Here is an 11,467-nt window from a genome sequence, read left to right as displayed (position 1 = left end):
TATTTTCTACGCATGCACTCGGTGAGATCTTCAGCCTCACCCACCGCCTCCTCACCTAAGATGGTGCCGACAAAGTCCGGCCAGGCCGCAACCTCGACCATCAGGAAACCCATGACCCTTCACCTGCCCCCTCTCTGGGAGTGACCCTGTTGGCTCTCCTCCTCACCTTCCAAACCCTCCAGACCCGGATGCACCGGGAGACCCCGGACCTGACTCTCTGGCTATCGGTTACCTCCGGGGCCGGTCGGCCGACCTGCCATCTAAACAGAACTTGCAGGACCTGGCATCCTCCATCGTCACCACCCTCTCTAGGGAGATCCACAACCTTCACCAGCAGATTGACAAAGTGGAGGAGAGGGTTTCAGCCCTGGAAACCACCTCCACAGACACTGAATCCTACCCTGGAGAAGACACACTCTTACTACTGCTATCAGCTCACAGAGGTATGCTTGCTGGTTGACGATGGGGAGAACCGGAGCAGTAGGCCACAGCATACTCAGACCTGCGTCCAACGGTGGCCACCATATTAAACCAGCTGCTTGATAGACCCCCTACCAAGGCCTTGGAGCTTGACCAGGTCCATCGGATGGGTGGCCCGCGGCCACCCGGATCTAACATCTCACCCACCCTACCCAGGGATGTGCTGTGCCGGGTGCATTTCTTTGCTCTCAAGGAGGAGATTCTCAGGCAGGCCTGGGTGAAAGGCCCGATAGACTTTGATGGTGCAGTCATTAGAATCTACCCAGATGTTTCCCGGCTCACCCGTCAATTATGCAATGCGCCCGCTCCTTGAGATCATTCGGGAGTCCGGAGCCACTTACCGATGGGGTCACCCTTGCCACATAATTGTTGCAAAGCAAGGAGCATCCTTTCCTCTCCACTCACCTGACCACTTACCAGAATTTTTCACCTTTCTGGAACAATCTGCTGTGGAAATCCCAAACTGGACAGATCTCCAGGCCTCAGTGAATGTACCACTGCCTCTGTGAGCTCAGAGGATCCGTCATAGCCACTCTCGAGCCTTGAGACATGGGCCACCCAGACAACTCTCATCTACCACAGAGGACTGACCTCACCTCTGATGGCTATTGATACTTCAGAACTTCTGGTTGGGCTATGCTCTACTATCCTGGTTCTGTGAGTCAGAGTCTCGTATGGTCACTATATAATTTACCCTGACAAATATGCCACTTATCCAGCATGCAAGGCATTTTTTTTTTCAATGGGTACTTCCCGCCTCATGGACCTCTACTCGTGGTGGCAGGTTCAGAAGAGACTCCATTGTCTCACAGTTCCTAGTTCCATTTATACACTATAGTATGTTGTTCCCATATGTTTGTTGTTTGCATTGCCATATAGAATGACTATGCCTACTTGTGGAGAACGCTATCTGGCTGGTAGGCATTTGCCTTGGGCACAGCTCCTTTCTATTGGGACCTGCCTGTTCCACCCCCCCCCTCCCTGCCCTACACACTGAGGTGTGGGGGTGGTACAAGGCCTTGGCTGATATCTGTACTGTGACGTTTGTATGTTGCATTCTCTTGTTTCCTTTGTATTACAGTGAACCTTCTGTTTGGTTCCCCCTGCTTTGTTGAAAATCTTACATAAAGAATTACAAAAAAATTAATTGTTTTCTGTTACTGTACTCTTTTATACTGATCCTGGCACTTTCTTCCCTCTATGCAAAGTTTACACCTAAACTGTTGTTGGAATTCTGTTTTGAAAAACTGGGCTTGGTCCCATAATAAAAATTTGCAATTTGAAAAATAAATACTTCTTGTATGGTCAAATCACATTCTTTGTCATCCTTAAACATGTAAACAATGTACCCTTTAAAATCTCTAATTAGATAAACAGGCTATTCCCCAAATACCAAGGTGACCTGCATAAAATTAACATAGCAAAGAGTCCTTGGCTATGCTTTTGTTGTGTAAAATACATCTAGCTCAGTCCCCTGCTGGCCTGGTGAGAATACACCACATACAGTGTGTGTGTGTGTATATATATATATATATATATATATATATATATATACACAGTTGTGTTCAAAATAATAGCAGTCAGACATCACTAACCGGATCAATCACTGTTTTTGGTGGAAATGATATTTCTACATGGCAAATAATTTACTAGCAGGTGTAGTAGAGTAATAGAAATCCAACAGACCCAACAGTCATGACATGCATGCTGCTGATTCTGTGTCATTGAATCACTCATTGAAAGGAGCATGTTCAAAATAATAGCAGTGTGGAGTTCTATTAGTGACGTCATTCATTCTTTGAAAAACAGGCGGCAATTATTGCCCCTATTTAAGGAAGGAAGGCAGCAAATGTTGTACATGCTGGTTACAGTGCATTTCTCTCTGAAATTCTGAGGAAAATGGGTCGTTCCAGACATTGTTCAGAAGAACAGCATACCTTGATTAAAAAGTTGATTGGAGAGGGGAAAACATATAAAGAAGTGCAGAAAATGATCGGCTGCTCAGCTAAAATGATCGCAAATGCTTTAAAATGGCAACCAAAACCTGAAAGACGTGGAAGAAAGTGAAAAACTTCCATTGGAATGGATAGAAGAATAGCCAAAATGGGGCGGACTCAGCCAACAATCAGCTCCAGGAAGATGAAAGAAGGTGTGACGTTCCCTGTGAGGACTGTTACAATTAGAAGACGCCTATGTGAAGCCAAGCTATCTGCAAGAAGCCCCCGCAAAGTCCCACTGTTGGAAAAAAGACACGTGCTGAAGAGGTTACAATTTGCCAAAGAGCACATTGACCGGCCTAAAGAGAAATGGCGCAACATTTTGTGGACTGATGAAAGGAAGATTGTTCTTTTTGGGTCTAGTGGCCGGAGACAGTTTGTCAGACGACCCCCAAACACTGAATTCAAGCCACAGTACACTGTGAAGACCGTGAAGCATGGTGGTGCAAGCATCATGATATGGGGATGTTTCTCATACTACGGTGTTGGGCCTATTTATTGCATACCAGGGATCATGGATCAGTTTGAATACATCAGAATACTTGAAGAGGTCATGCTGCCTTATGCTGAAGAGGAAATGCCCTTGAAATGGGTGTTCCAGCAAGACAACGACCCCAAACACACCAGTAAACGTGCAACATCTTGGTTCCAGACCAACAAGATTGACGTTATGGAGTGGCCAGACCAATCCCCGGATCTTAATCCAATAGAAAACTTGTGGGGTGACATCAAAAATGCCGTTTCTGAGGCAAAACCAAGAAATAGAGAAGAACTGTGGAATGTCGTCCAATCATCCTGGGCTGGAATACCTGATCACAGGGGCCAGAAGTTGGGTGACTCCATGCAACACAGATGTACAGCAGTTCTCAGAAACAGTGCGACTACAACCAAATATTCATGAAGTCATTCAAAGGAAAGCAAAATCTTCAAACATTTCTCAGTTTATATAGTGAATGTTTGAGTTTGTAAAGAAGAATACAAACACAGCGATTTTTTTTAACCATCTAATATTCACTTTTCTTCAATTTTTTTAGAGGAACAACACAAATTTGATCTATTTTTCTTCATGTTTTGATTTGGAATAGAATGTGTTGTGTTCCCAATGCATTTGTGTGGATGGAAAGAAAAGCTATTAGAAGGATTTGGAGCTTTACTCACTTTTTTCAACACACTGCTATTATTTTGAACACAACTGTATATATATTTACAATATCCCTACATATAAACATCTGGTGACTTCTATCAGGGTCCAGCAGAGCATTGGTTAATCTTTTAGGAGGAGTTTTCATTCTCCTCTGACTGTCCTATGAGGCTGCATAACCCTTCACCTTCTGTCTGCACAGCACTGATTGGTCCTGTGCTGATCACATGTACTCTCCCAAAGAAAAAAAAAACTCTCTAACCATACACATTAAACTGAGCATGTGCAGAGTGACTCCTAGGGCTCTTTACTGTCAGCAGATGGGTATCATATATGTACATGATACAGCAGGCACATATCAGGAATAGGAAATGTTGTGGTGACATACATTGTAAGACAGTTTTATTGTGTGATTGTGTCAGGAGATGTTTTGTTTTCCAGTTTGTGTAAGAGAAGTGTCCATCAGTGGGGTGGGTTTGGTGGTCAGATCCCCTATATACAGACACATAGCTGGCAGTAAACACACACTGTTGTGGATATGTACTGTAAGAATTGTGAGTGCTCAGAGACGTATATTCCAATGTAGATTTGTGTGATTTCCCGGCACGCCCTCCCATCATTATAGGAGTCTCCTGCTGAGTCATGAGACATGAAAGGTTCCATGGTGTAATGGTTAGCACTCTGGACTCTGAATCCAGCGATCCGAGTTCAAATCTCGGTGGGACCTTCTTTTACATGAAGAAGAAAACATTTTGAAATAAAACATCCACCAACTCTGTTTGGTTGGTTTGGCCGAGTGGCTAATATGGAAGAACCCTAATAGTGCCCATACACTAGATGAACAATCATTCAACTATCTGTCATTTGGCCAGTTTGATTGTTATTCGTGTTCCTAAACCCACAACAGTACAATCAGTCTGTATATGCAGTAAAGCAAGCTTGTTATACTCACTGTGGAACCTAAGGGGTTAATCTTCTGCAATGTGTAAAAAAAGACTGTTTGATCCTGTCTTCTCTGATCCTCCCCTTCTTTTACTGTCCTCAATCCATCTTCTGATAGTACAGAGCCCTAGGAGGCACTCTGCACATGTTTAGTTTAGTGTGTATGGCTAGTGAGTTTTTTTTTCTTTGGGAGGGTGCATGTGATCAGCACAGGGCCAATCAGCACTGTCCAGACAGAGGTCAGGGTTTATGCAATCTAGGACAATCAGGGGAGAATGAGAACTCCTGCTACAAGCTTTGACCAGTGCTCAGCTGGACACTGATAGAAGTCAAAAGACTATACTGCTATATACTGCTGATGAAAAAAGGTATTTAACAGTTTATATTTACTAAAATATTTGCATTTCCATGTGGTGTGTACTGTGGGAGACTAGATATAATGAATGCAGGGTCTGGGGAGACTGGATATAGTGAATGCAAGGTCTGGGGAGACCCAATATAGTGAATGCAGGGTACGGGGAGACCAGATATAGTGAATGCAGGGTCCAGGGAGACCAGATATAGTGAATGCAGAGTCCGGGGAGAGCAGATATAGTGAATGCAAGGTCCGGGGAGACCAGATATAGTGAATGCAGGGTCCGGGGAGAGCGGATATAGTGAATGCAGGGTACGGGGAGACCAGATATAGTGAATGCAGGGTCCGGGGAGAGCGCATATAGTGAATGCAGGGTCCACGGAGAGTGGATATACTGAATGCAGGGTCAGGGGAGACCGGATATACTGAATGCAGGGTGGGGGGAGACCGGATATAGTGAATGCAGGGTCCGGGGAGACCAGATATAGTGAATGCAGGGTCCGGGGAGACCGGATAAAGTGAATGCAGGGTGGGGGGAGACCGGATATAGTGAATGCAGGGTCAAGGGAGACCATATATAGTGAATGCAGGGTCCGGGGAGACCAGATATAGTGAATGCGGGGTCCGGGGAGACCAGATAAAGTGAATGCAGGGTGGGGGGAGACCGGATATAGTGAATGCAGGGTCCGGGGAGAGTGGATATAGTGAATGCAGGGTCCAGGGAGACCAGATATACTGAATGCAGGGTTCTGGGAGACCAGATATAGTGAATGCAGGGTACATGATTTATGTAACATTGACTTCCTGGAATCCATCTGCCCTTAGCTTAGGCATGCAGGCAGGAGGGTGCTGCTCCCAACTTGACATCCATGTGGGTGCGTGTCCCTGAATTCACACTGCCTGCATTTGGGGCCATGCACCTACACCCGCACACATGCCGGATCCGTCCTTGCAGCCTCTGCATCCCAATTACTGTGAATGGGACTGCCTGCACAAGAATCGATTGAACACCTGTGCATCCCTATGTGGGTACACATGGCTCTCCATGGACTATACACTTTAGTACAGCCCATGTGAATGAGGCCTTAATAGGAATTAAGCAGGAGTTTTGTAAGTTATTTTGTGTTTATATGTGCAAATAAAGATTTCAGTGGTGTTTTTTTTAAAGTGAAAATTGCAATTTGCGCAAATATCAGGGGGCCTTAAAAATCAGTAGCACCTTCTTTTGATCCTACTGGTCATGTGCTTTCAGAAAATGTATGGTTTGGGGGGTCTTTAACCATTAGCCGCCCGGCCAATGGCCGTTTGGCGGCTTCAGAAGTGTCTCTTCATTCCGGGTGCACGCCATTTGGCGTGCTCCCGCACATGCGCCGTTTGCGCTAATGCAGAGCGGCGCAGCAGTGCGATCTGTCACCAGCCGTGCACCTCGGACACGGCCGATGACAGATCCGAGTACCGGCTCCCGTTGCTGGTACCATGTGACCTGATGTGACCAATCACAGCAGGTCACATGACAGTTGTATACAATGGATGGCTTCATTCATGATGCCATCCATTGTATACTAGTGCCTAGCTGTGAATGGTCACAGCTAATCACATGCACATGTCATGTGATTAGCTGTGACCAAATCACAGCTAAGCACAAAAAAAAAAAAAAAAAAAAAGCTGAATGAATCGATTTCATTCAGGTAAATGCTATATTTCTTTGCTATAAGCAAATTGTGTAAAAAAAAAAAATTAAAAATACTGATCACTTCCCCAAAGTAGTACAATGTTACTATGGTAACATTGTACTACTTTGGTCATAGTAAAATATGAAAAAAAAATCTTAAAAAAAAAAAAAAAATGTAATAAAAAATTAAATATAATAAAAAAATTAAAACAAATTAAAAAAATATATATATATATATTTTTTTCATACTGTCACCAGTCGGTGTCCCTGTTCATGCCATGCCAGTTATATGATGACGCTGTACTGCACTGGTGACAGTATGTAAAAAAAAAAATAGTGAAAATAATTTTTTTCATTTTTTCATTTTCCGAAAAATTATGACAAAAAAAATACAACTTCAAAAAACTCGCCATGCCTCTTATGAAGTATGTCGGACTGTCTACTCTGCAAAAATGGGTCATTTGGGGATATCTGTACTATTCTGACATTCTTGGACCTCAAGAAATTAGATTGACTGTCAGTACTTCAGGATTGATCAATAATCAGATCTATACCATAGTTTGTGAACTCTATAACTTTCCTACAAACTAAAAAATACATCCTAATTTGGGTTATTTTCACCAAAGACATGTAGCAGAATACATCTCGGCCTAAATTTATGAAGAACAATTATTTATTTGTAAACTTTTATAACAGAAACAAAGAAAAATGTGGTTTTTTTTCAAAATTTTTGGTATTTTTTTGTTAATTTAGCAAAAAATAAAAACCCCAGCGGTGATTAAATACCACCAAAAGAAAGCTCTAGTTGTGTGAAGAAAATGATAAAATTTTAGTTTGGGTACAGTGTTGTATGACCGCGCAATTGTCATTCAAAGTGTGAGAGCGCTGAAACCTGAAAAATGGCCTGGGCAGGAAGGTGTAAAATTGCACGGTATTGAAACGGTTAACAAAAGTGAAAAATGAAAAACCTCCAGATTATAGAGAAATTTGATTATTCACAGTTTTGCAGACGTTTGATTTTCACCAATTTGCAAAAAGGAGCAATTTAAAATTTACAAATGTTTGTTATTTATTAACACAATACAGGTTAAGCTTTTATACCTATTTGGAATTTAGCAAAAAGTTTGAAAAAATTTATTGTTTGTATCTGCTGATAATAATTTTAGTGTATTTTTAGTGAAAATATTGATTTGATAAACATTTGCACAAATATTGCAGGGCATTAAAAATCAGTAGCACCTTTGTTTGATCCTACTGGTTGCGTGCTTTCAGAAAATGTATGGGTTGGGGGCTCTTTTACAAAAGTGAAAGATAAAAACCTCCTGATTACTCCTGAGAAATTTGATTATTTACAGTTTTGCATACATTCGCATTACACCATTCCGCAAAAAGGCACAATTGAAAATTCACAAATGTTTGTTATTTTTAACTCAGTACAGGTAATGTTTTTATATTTAGTTGGAATTTACTGGGAATTTTGTAAAATTTACTGTTTGTTTCTGCCAATAATGGTTTTATAGTATTTTTAGTGAATATATTGTTTTGATAAACATATGCGCAAATATTTCGGGGTCTTAAAAATCAGTAACACCTTTTTTTTCTACTGGTCATGTGCTTTAAGAAAATGTTTGGTTTTGAGGTTCATTTTCTGAAAGCTGAAATGGAGAAATGAAAACCTCCAGATTTTTAGAGAAATTTGGTCTTTTACAGTTTTGTGCACATTCAATTTTCACAATTTCACAAAAACGCTCAATTTAAAATTTACAAATATTTGTTATTTAGTAACTCAATACAGGTTAAGTTTTTATATTTTTTTGGAATTTAGCAGGAATTTTGCTCTGTTTGTATCTGCTAATAATGCTTTTAATGTATATTTTGTGAATATATTGTTTTGATAAACATTCGTGCAAATATTGCAGGCCCTTAAAACTCAGCAGCACCTTATTTTTATTCTACTGGTCATGTGCTTTCAAAAAAATTTATGGTTTGGCGGGGTCTTTTATAAACTCTGAAAGCTGTAGGGAAAAATAAAAAGCTCCAGATTTTTTTCTAGAGAAATGTGGTAATTTACAGTTTTCCATACATTGGGGTTTCACAACTTCACAAAAAGGCATAATTTAACATTTACAAATGTTTGCTATTCATTAACTCAATACAGGTTAAGCTTTTATACTTTTTTGGAATTTAGCAGGAATTTTGTAAAATTTACTGTAAGCTTTTATACTTATTTGGAATTTAGCAGGAATTTAGTAAAATGTACTGTTGGTATCTGCTAATAACAATTTTAGTGTATTATTAGTGAAAATATTAATTTGATCAACATTTGCTCAAATATTGCAGAGCCTTAAAAACTAGTTGCACCCTATTTTTATTCTACTGGTCATGTGCTTTCAGAAAATGTATGGTTTGGGGGGGGGGGGGGGGGTCTTTTACAAACTCTGAAAGCTGTAAGGGAAAAGTGAAAAGGTCCAGATATTTAGAGAAATTTGGTCATTTACAGTTTTGCGTACGTTCGATTTTCACAACGTCACAAAAAGGTGTAATTAAAAATGTACAAATATTTGTTATTTAGTAACTCAGTACAGGTTATGTTTTTATATTTGCATGACTTTCCTCTACAGTCCTCCGCTCTACCAGCTGAGCTATCGATCCCACCTTTACCCCCTTCCTGCCCAGACCATTTTTCAGCTTTCAGCGTTTTCACACTTTGAATGACAATGACTCAGTCATGCTACACCGTACCCCAACAAACTTTTTGTCATTTTTTTTTCACACAACTAGAGCTTTCTTTCATTGCCACTGGGGTTTTTCAATTTTTTGCAATATAAGTAAAATTGTAGCAAACATTTTGAAAAAAAAAAAACACCTTTTTAATTTCTATTATAAAATTTAGCAAATAAGTATTTTTACTCTGTCAATTTAGGCACAAAATTTATGCTGCAACATTTTGTGAGGTAATAAATCCAGGTTGACTGCTTATTAAAGGCAATTATGATCACCAAGATATCCAATAATAGATTTAATAATTTGAAATGGTAGATCTTTCACTTGTTTACTTCAGGTTAAAAAAAAACAAAGAAATAAAATAAAAGTGAGCATGTATTGAATCTTACCAGCTTCTAGTAATGATGATAAAAGTGTCCTTCGAGCCGGAATCGAACCAGCGACCTAAGGATTCCTGCATGATGATTCCTCTACAGTCCTCCGCTCTACCAGCTGAGCTATCGAAGGAGCTGAGGGGCTTGTAGGTGTCACTGCTTACAGAATTAAATGCTACATTTCTATGTATTTGAGTCTGCACAAACTTTTACAGACTCCTGTAGAAGCAGCTCTGTGTGTCCATGTACATTAGGGAATTTACAGGCATATTTTCACAGGAGCATTTAGAGGCAGAAAAAAAGACCCTTCAGAATAACATTTTTGCAAAGCACTTTCGGCCAGAAAAAAACACTTGCTGCTCAAAAATGCTCATAAACACGGCGTTTATTATTATTATTATTATTATTATTATTACATCGAGTTTATATAGCGCCAAAGGGTTTGCTCAGCGCTTTACAATAGGGGGGACAATACATGGCACAGTACAACAAAAACAGACAGCGTACGAGGGGTAAGAGGGCCCTACTCTTTCAAGCTTACAATCTAGGAGGGAGGGGGTAGTGGAACAATAGGAAGTGGCTGAGGGGAATGAAGTGGCTGAGGGGGATGAAGTGGTGGGAGGAATGAGGGAGAATGGCCGTTAGGTGAGGGTGGGGTAGGCTTCCCTGAAGAGATGGGTTTTGAGGGAGCGCCTGAATGTGGGGAGGGAAGGTGACAGTCGGATGGATTGGGGCAGTGAGTTCCAGAGGATGGGGGAGGACCTGGAGAAGTCCTGCAGTCGTGCATGGGAGGAGGAGACCAGGGAGCAGGATAGAAGGAGGTCCTGTGAGGAGCGAAGGGTACGGGTAGGGCGGTACTTGGGGATCAGGTTGGTGAGGTAGTCAGGGGCAGTGTTATGAACGGCTTTGTAGGTCAAGATTAGAAGTTTAAATTTGATGCTTTGGGCAATCGGGAGCCAGTGGAAGGAGAGGCAGAGGGGGGTGGCAGAGGTGGAGCGGGTAGTGAGGTGGATGATTCTGGCCGCTGAGTTCAGGACTCATCCACCTCACCACCCGCTCCACCTCTGCCACCCCCACCTTTGCGTTTAGGATTGTTCATGTTTTCAAGTGTACATTGAAAATTGTGCAGAGGAGAATGCTTTGGGGAAAAATGGGGGATTTTTGTGTTTTGTTTTTTAAATTAATTAAAGTGTTATTATTCCCAAAAAAATTGCGTTTGAAAAACTGCTGCGCAAATACCATGTGACGGAAAGAATTGCAACGATTGCCACTTCATTTTCTAGGGTCTTTGATATATATGTGTATATATGTTTAATGTTTGTTGGCTATAAGTAATTTTCTAGCGAAACATTTTTTGTAAACCATGTGATGTAAAAAATTGCAACAATTGCCACTTCATTCCCTATGGTCTTTGATAGAAAAATAAATAAATAAATAAATAAATATATATATATATATATATATATATATATATATATATATAATGTTTGGGGGTTATAGGTAATTTTCTAGCGAAAAAAATGTTGTAAACAAAATGTACCAGAAGCATTATAAATACCTTTTTTCTATTTTTTATAAGTGATCACATTCCCTCTGTTCTCAGCTGCATAGAGGGAGGTGAGAGAGGAGAAAGAGCAGTATACTGGTCTTCCCAATGAATGGCTGTGCAGAGGGGGCATGTTTGCAGAAGTCTTATCATTGCAGAAAAGCAGGCTAAGTTTCCCTGCAGCAGGGCCGGGACAAGGGGTGGGCGGAAGGGGCAGCTGCCCTGGGTGCAATGTT

General features: G+C 41.0%; 2 non-coding genes across 2 annotated transcripts; one reads left to right on the top strand and one right to left on the bottom strand.

Annotated features, from left to right (window-relative positions):
* Nucleotides 1-4,273: 4,273 nt before the first annotated feature.
* TRNAQ-CUG (transfer RNA glutamine (anticodon CUG)) lies at nt 4,274-4,345 on the top strand. Its single transcript has one exon. It is a non-coding gene; the product is annotated as a tRNA-Gln (tRNA).
* A 5,382-nt stretch (nt 4,346-9,727) lies between these two features.
* TRNAY-GUA (transfer RNA tyrosine (anticodon GUA)) lies at nt 9,728-9,818 on the bottom strand. Its single transcript is given in 2 exon segments — nt 9,728-9,763; nt 9,782-9,818. It is a non-coding gene; the product is annotated as a tRNA-Tyr (tRNA).
* Nucleotides 9,819-11,467: the final 1,649 nt, after the last annotated feature.

Source organism: Staurois parvus, unplaced genomic scaffold (assembly GCF_062004578.1).
Source record: "Staurois parvus isolate SC_StPar_1 unplaced genomic scaffold, SC_StPar_1.0 ptg000782l, whole genome shotgun sequence".
NCBI lineage: Eukaryota > Metazoa > Chordata > Amphibia > Anura > Ranidae > Staurois > Staurois parvus.
This window is presented reverse-complemented; position numbering and strand designations above follow the sequence as displayed.